Source organism: Erpetoichthys calabaricus, chromosome 4 (genome assembly GCF_900747795.2).
Source record: "Erpetoichthys calabaricus chromosome 4, fErpCal1.3, whole genome shotgun sequence".
NCBI classification, from domain to species: Eukaryota; Metazoa; Chordata; class Cladistia; order Polypteriformes; family Polypteridae; genus Erpetoichthys; species Erpetoichthys calabaricus.
The window spans coordinates 115126147-115134107 of record NC_041397.2 but is presented as its reverse complement, the minus strand read 5'-3'; positions in this window follow the sequence as shown (position 1 = coordinate 115134107).

Here is a 7961-nt window from a genome sequence, read left to right as displayed (position 1 = left end):
TGATGAATGTAATTCACAAAGGGGGACCTGCCCCCAATCTAACGATTATCTTCTTTGATTCCCCAAGGGGGGGCATCCCCTCCAGTGAGTCACAAAGACAATGAGATGTGAAAAAGTGGATTGCAACATTAAAAAAGTTGAGAAACATTGCACTAGAGTATTGAGTTTTAGGTTTTGGAACTACACCGGATGTCTTCCACAGTTGAGGCACCCTCTGGAGATTCAGAAGGTGTTCAAATAGGGTATGAGACACTTCAAAGAACCTTTTAGCACAAATCTTGAGTGCCCTCTGGATAGTGCTATCCAGGCTGGCAGCTTTGGTAGGGCAGATCTTCTGTAGAGCATGTCTCACCTGATCAGTTGGGGCAGGCAGAGTTGGAAGGGGAGTTAGGGCTCAGATGACAAGTATGGTGACCTTTTAGGGGAAATGCAGTGAGGTGAGGACGTTGGTACACAAAATAATCTTGGCGAGTGGGAGTCAAATCTGTTAAAAAACACAGAATGGCACTGTCCAAATACCCTCTCCACCTTCTGATTACTGAACTGTTTGTACCCTGTGATGTCCTTTTTCCCACTACAGTTCACACCCCCAGTGTTGTTCGGTTAATACAACTCCAACTTGATCCTGTACTCCCCCTTGTTTTTCGCTGTACCTATACATGCTTGACTTCCTCCTTATCCTTAGACCTGAAGCCTTCTTCTGTTTGTTCTGCAGGTCCTTCTGAAACTTTTGGACTTTTGTTATTCTGGATCACATGTTACAATATGTGCAGAACTTCCCAGTAATGGTGTGCTGATGATGTTTATGGAGCTGACTTCATTATTTCATTTGGTCTAGTTTATACTGACTAAAAGACAGTTCCAAGACTAACCAATAGGTGGCAATCTTCCTCAATGAATCAAAGTATTATGGAGCAAAAAACAAAAACCTTAGTCATCTGCCCTCTGTTTGTGCGAGTAAAGCAATAATAATATGTAAACTGGACCAAAATGATTTTTACTCATTAAAAAATAAAAACAAGTTAGAAAATGTTTGCATGATTTTAATTGTTGTACTTACTTCATCAAGTAAGTAAAAAGTTAACATGTTCTTGTTTATTAAATATGTTTGAGTGATGTATGAGTCATATTCAGAAATAACAGATAAAGGAATGTAATTACATGCATTAGTAGACTACACTCAAAACATACTTTAACAGCACACTACAGTGTCATGTACCATACTTTAAAACGTAGTTCCAAAAAGGCTTTCGATGGCTAAACGGTTTTCAGAGACAGTAGATTCCCCTTCAACACAAAGTAAAAATGGCATATATTGATATTCTATTGTCAGTTGCCAGGTCTCAAACTAATTGTAGTTCAGATGACATTTGTTAAAAGAAGTACCAGACGGAGAGTTAAAATTTCTGTTGAAGAGATTTGAAGGTAAAATTGTTGGCTGCTTTGGCAGATGATGGGTGCTTTGGTGATAAATTATTGTGTCGGAGAAATACTGAGTACATACTGTATTTGTTCACCCTGTGCTCACAGAGATAGGAACACATAATTCCTTTCCTCTTACATTCACTTTTTTCCTAGTTTTATGGTTAACTTACTGTACCTCAAACAGCAGGCGACTTGAGCTGTTGTTTGATTAACATGTATTGGGGATCTGTTTCATTGCCATTAGTGGCAATTAGAAGAGTAAAGAGGAAAATGAAAAATTTAAATGAAATATTAAATTCACGTGACCTCTCTCAAGTTTGAAACAGCAAACTAATCAATAATTGCGGATGCACGTCTCTGTTTTCAGATAAACAAGTTTACAAATTTGCCAATGCTTTTCAATGGATTTTAAAATTTCAAAAATTTGTATGCCACACCTTATCTAAGACAACTCAGCAAAAAATGAATTTTCTTTACAAATTTCCTTAAAGAATCAACAAAATTGGTTCAGTGGGAGCCGAGTTTTTTCATGTAGACAGAAAGACAGAACAACCACAGTAGGTGCTTTTCACAGTATTGCAAACATACCTAAAAAGACAGTTGCCTAAATGGTACATTATCTACAAGGTTGCCGCCTCCCAAAGTAAACATAGTATAAAGCATAAGTAAAATGTGAAGAAAAAACAACTACATATGCAATAAAATCAGTTCACTCATTTAGATGATACTGATAAAACAGAAAATGCTTTCATAGTATATTCATACAGTATCTGTGCAGTGTGAGGTGTTTCATATTGCAATGGTCTTGAAAGCTGTGCCTTTAGTTTGCTGGCATTTTTTGAAACAAAAGGGGAATGATGACCTTAGGTGTACAGTAATCCCTCGCTATATCACACTTCGCCTTTCGCGGCTTCACTCTATCGCGGATTTTATATGTAAGCATATTTAAATACAGTGGTGTGAAAAACTATTTGCCCCCTTCCTGATTTCTTAGTCTTTTGCATGTTTGTCACACAAAATGTTTCTGATCATCAAACACATTTAACCATTAGTCAAATATAACACAAGTAAACACAAAATGCAGTTTTTAAATGATGGTGTTTATTATTTAGGGAGAAAAAAAATCCAAACCTACATGGCCCTGTGTGAAAAAGTAATTGCCCCCTTGTTAAAAAATAACCTAACTGTGGTGTATCACACCTGAGTTCAATTTCCGTAGCCACCCCCAGGCCTGATTACTGCCACACCTGTTTCAATCAAGAAATCACTTAAATAGGAGCTGCCTGACACAGAGAAGTAGACCAAAAGCACCTCAAAAGCTAGACATCATGCCAAGATCCAAACAAATTCAGGAACAAATGAGAACAGAAGTAATTGAGATCTATCAGTCTGGTAAAGGTTATAAAGCCATTTCTAAAGCTTTGGGACTCCAGCAAACCACAGTGAGAGCTATTATCCACAAATGGCAAAGACATGGAACAGTGGTGAACCTTCCCAAGAGTGGCCGTCCGACCAAAATTACCCCAAGAGCGCAGAGACGACTCATCCGAGAGGTCACAAAAGACCCCAGGACAACGTCTAAAGAACTGCAGGCCTCACTTGCCTCAATTAAGGTCAGTGTTCATGACTCCACCATAAGAAAGAGACTGGGCAAAAACAGCCTGCATGGCAGATTTCCAAGACGCAAACCACTGTTAAGCAAAAAGAACATTAGGGCTCGTCTCAGTTTTGCTAAGAAACATCTCAATGATTGCCAAGACTTTTGGGAAAATACCTTGTGGACTGATGAGTCAAAAGTTGAACTTTTTGGAAGGCAAATGTCCCGTTACATCTGGCGTAAAAGGAACACAGCATTTCAGAAAAAGAACATCATACCAACAGTAAAATATGGTGGTGGTACTGTGATGGTCTGGGGTTGTTTTGCTGCTTCAGGACCTGGAAGGCTTGCTGTGATAGATGGAACCATGAATTCTACTGTCTACCAAAAAATCCTGAAGGAGAATGTCCGGCCATCTGTTCGTCAACTCAAGCTGAAGCGATCTTGGGTGCTGCAACAGGACAATGACCCAAAACACACCAGCAAATCCACCTCTGAATGGCTGAAGAAAAACAAAATGAAGACTTTGGAGTGGCCTAGTCAAAGTCCTGACCTGAATCCAATTGAGATGCTATGGCATGACCTTAAAAAGGCGGTTCATGCTAGAAAACCCTCAAATAAAGCTGAATTACAACAATTTTGCAAAGATGAGTGGGCCAAAATTCCTCCAGAGCACTGTAAAAGACTCATTGCAAGTTATCGCAAACGCTTGATTGCAGTTATTGCTGCTAAGGGTGGCCCAACCAGTTATTAGGTTCAGGGGGCAATTACTTTTTCACACAGGGCCATGTAGGTTTGGATTTTTTTTTCTCCCTAAATAATAAAAACCACCATTTACAAACTGCATTTTGTGTTTACTTGTGTTATATTTGACTAATGGTTAAATGTGTTTGATGATCACAAACATTTTGTGTGACAAACATGCAAAAGAATAAGAAATCAGGAAGGGGGCAAATAGTTTTTCACACCACTGTATATATCGCGGATTTTTTGCTGGTTCGTGGATTTCTGCGGACAATGGGACTTTTAATTTCTGGTACATGCTTCCTCAGTTGGTTTGCCCAGTTGATTTCATACAAGGGACGCTATTGGCAGATGGCTGAGAAGCTACCCAACGTACTTTTCTCTCTCTCTCTCTTGCGCTGACATTCTCTGATCCTGACGTAGGGGGATTGAGCAGGGGGGCTGTTCGCACACCTAGACGATACGGACGCTCGTCTAAAAATGCTGAAAGATTATCTTCATGTTGCTCCCTTCTGTGCAGCTGCTTCATGAAGCGACATGCTGCACGGTGCTTCGCATACTTAAAAGCTCGAAGGGCACGTATTGATTTTTGATTGTTTATTTTTCTCTGTCTCTCTCTCTCTCTTTCTCTGCTCCTGACGGAGGGGTGTGAGCTGCCGCCTTCAACAGCTTTGTGCCGCACGGTGCTTCGCATACTTAAAAGCCAAAAGCTCTATTGATTTGTTTGCTTTTCTCTCTCTTTCTGACATTCTGTGCTCCTGACATGCACTCCTTTGAAGAGGAAGATATGTTTGCATTCTTTTAATTGTGAGATGGAACTGTCATCTCTGTCTTGTCATGGAGCACAGTTTAAACTTTTGAAAAAGAGACAAATGTTTGTTTGCAGTGTTTGAATAACGTTCCTGTCTCTCTACAACCTCCTGTGTTTCTGTGCAAATCTATGACCCAAGCATGACAATATAAAAATAACCATATAAACATATGGTTTCTACTTCGCGGATTTTCACCTTTCGCGGGGGGTTCTGGAACGCAACCCCCGCGATGGAGGAGGGATTACTGTATCAGCTCTTTTGCAACACACAATTTATTTTGTTCTCCAGCTCTGACTCTCCATATGGTCTTTGAGTAGTTTTTGAATTCCAAATTAAAAGATATCCATTCATCCACCACTTTTCTAACCTCCTTGTCCAAATCAGCAATGTCAGTAGTACTGGAAGCAAGATGGAAATCTACACTGGATTGGGTGGAAGTTAGCCACTGAGCACATATACACACCCACACGCAGTCCTATAGGGCCTTTTTAGAGTCATACAGATCAAAATTATATAAAAAAATATAAAACTATATAAAATAAGTTTGATCTTTTCTTCTCAGTATTATCCTTCTTACTTTCTTTCCTCTTTTATGAACAAGTAGTCAGCTTTAACTGTGACTTATCTTATGTAAAATACTGTTTCATAAATTAATGATAAAGAATTATTAAAGAGACATTAAACAAAAAAAGACTAGAATTACATATACAGTGGTGCCACAGTTTGCGAGCATAATTCGTTCCGGAAACGTGCTGGTAATCCAAAGCACTCATATATCAAAGCGAATTTCCCCATAAGAAATAATGGAAACTCAGATGATTCGTTCTACAGCCGAAAAATATTCATATAAAAATGATTAATACAAAATATAAAGTAAAAATACGTAAAACGAATTAACCTGCACTTTACCTTTGAAAAGACTCGTGACTGGTATGAGGGAGAGGACAGGAGGAGAGTTATTGTGTAGGACGACTTTCACTCTAACTAACGGAATCACTGCAATCTGTTGGCTCACTGGAATCTTTTTCTTTTTTTGTGACTTTAACAAGGAACCTATCCAATGACAGTTGCTTTTGCCTGAAGAGTCACTACACTTGGACACAAAATTTAAAAAATGCTTTACGCACTGTAAGGATTCTAAACTCTTTTGGGATTCCCCCCCCCAACGGGACGACACACGGAAGAGTGTCCCTTTAGCCACTGCAGGCTCCCAGCACTGTAGCAGTTCGCCGTAAAAGTGAATCAGAAAAGATCGCAGTCGCTCTATAAGCGGTCACCGTCGATGGGTGATGCAAGGAACATTATAAATGCAACAGCACAGTATTACTTAGCCACTTACCTGGTCACGACCCTGCCTGATTGCTGTGTCTCTGTATAGGAGCACGGTAGATCCCGCTACAATAAATAACCGTGCTGTTCCTGTTTCACTCTGAATAAAGCTGGTTTTGCTAAAGCACTGAGACTCAGCCTCGTGTTTTGGGGTGCATAACAGGGACTTGCACGTTACAGCACACACACGTGGTCACCATGCTATAGTAAACATTATATGCTCGTACGGATGTTGACTATTTGAGTGAGGCATGCCGACTGAGACCAAGCATGGGAGACGATTACTCACAATCCCGCAGTGAGATCAAAGCATATACATACTACTCGTATTGCAAGACCTCACTCGTTTATCAAGTTAAAATTTATTAAAAATTTTAGCTCGCCTTGCAAAAGACTCGCAAACCAAGTCCAAGGTTTTACTGCTGTGTAAATTAATCTGATTTATTCATTTAAGAAAACAAAATGATAATGGTGAATGGTCATATTGTAGGTGTGTATCTCATGGACTAAGTAAGTGTTTTCCTCACATTCTATGCACTTGGCTATTTGGACTTTTTTTATCCTTTATTTTATCCTTTATTAGCATTAACATTATTAGCATTACATTTACCCTGAGAAAAACAAGCCAAAATTTTCTTCAAAAAGAAAAAATGTTATTACGTGTGAAGAAAAGCGTAAATACCAAAATATCTACATATATATGGTAAGAAAAGTATGTTGGGTATCCATGCTGTACTGATGCAGATTTAGTACACATCCTATTTTAAAACAGGCACCGATGCACAGCCAGACGTCACAAGCCTATCCTGGTAGCTCTTGTTGTAATCCAGAAACCTAACCCTGGATGGAACAGTAAGCTGTCACAAGGTACACTCACACAAATGCTCACTTGCACTTTCTCTTAACCAGTTTATTGTAACTGCTAAATATAACTTTTTAAATTAACAGGATCACTAAGATTAACGGATCACTAAGAGGCCCACAAGAACAGATGCAAACAATGCAGTATTCATGACCAAAAAGCTATTAGAAATGAAAACTGCATCTCACATACCCATTAACCTCCCCTATCCCCTTCAACTGTAACACTTAATCTCTCCTTGGGCATCAACCATAACTTTCCTAAAATATGGACTAATCCTTCCAATAGCAATTTTTTTCTCTGGCTTCAGCTTTCAAAATAAATTTTGCCCTTTCACAACCATGAGTTACCAATCACACAGCACTCTGACGCTACTGCCATAGGGATAAAATACTTGTTTCAATCTTCTGTCTCAAAACTTTAATTATGCTGATGTCTGCTTAACAAATAAGGGAAAAAGAAATCTTCGCTTCATTCCTCTCAAGGACGCCTAAAACAATCATTAATCATTAAGTAAATGAAATGGGTGTAAAGTCCAATGCCTATTCACACTATAGAGAAATACTTGCACTAACATTAACTGAAAGGCTAATTCACTGACATGTCAACACACTGCCGTTCTATCTAATATTAGTTCGTGCCACAGGAGGGATTTGAACTTTATTTTCCTTACTCTCAGTTTAGTTTTATTCCCTTACTCGGTATGTTTAATGTTGCTCCCATTTCCTCTCTACACAAGCCAGCTTTTCATTGTCTTGACTTTGCCTTCATGTTCACTCCACTGAAATAATAGAATGGAAGGTATGACTGAAAGCTTGTTGTCACTGGAGAATCTGAAAGAAATGAATTGACTGTGACTTACTGTGCTTTAAGAAAATGTTCAATAAATTAAATGCTTATAAATGTGGGAGGTGGCTCATAGTATCATCACCCTGGGCTCAAATCCTGCACCTCCTCATTGTCTGAAAGAAGTTTTTATCATGTCTGTTGTTTTTCCAGTTTTCCTTCCCCTTTCCTGAAGGTGTGCATGTTATGGTTAATCCAAAATGGCCCCTGTGTGACAGTGGGTATGGCCACGAGGGGACCCAGTAATTGCCTGGCACACTGCTTAGAGTTGTTTCCTGCCTTGGGTACCTGGATAACTCTGAATTCTGCAACACGGAATTGGATTTAGCAGGTCTGTGTCTGCTAT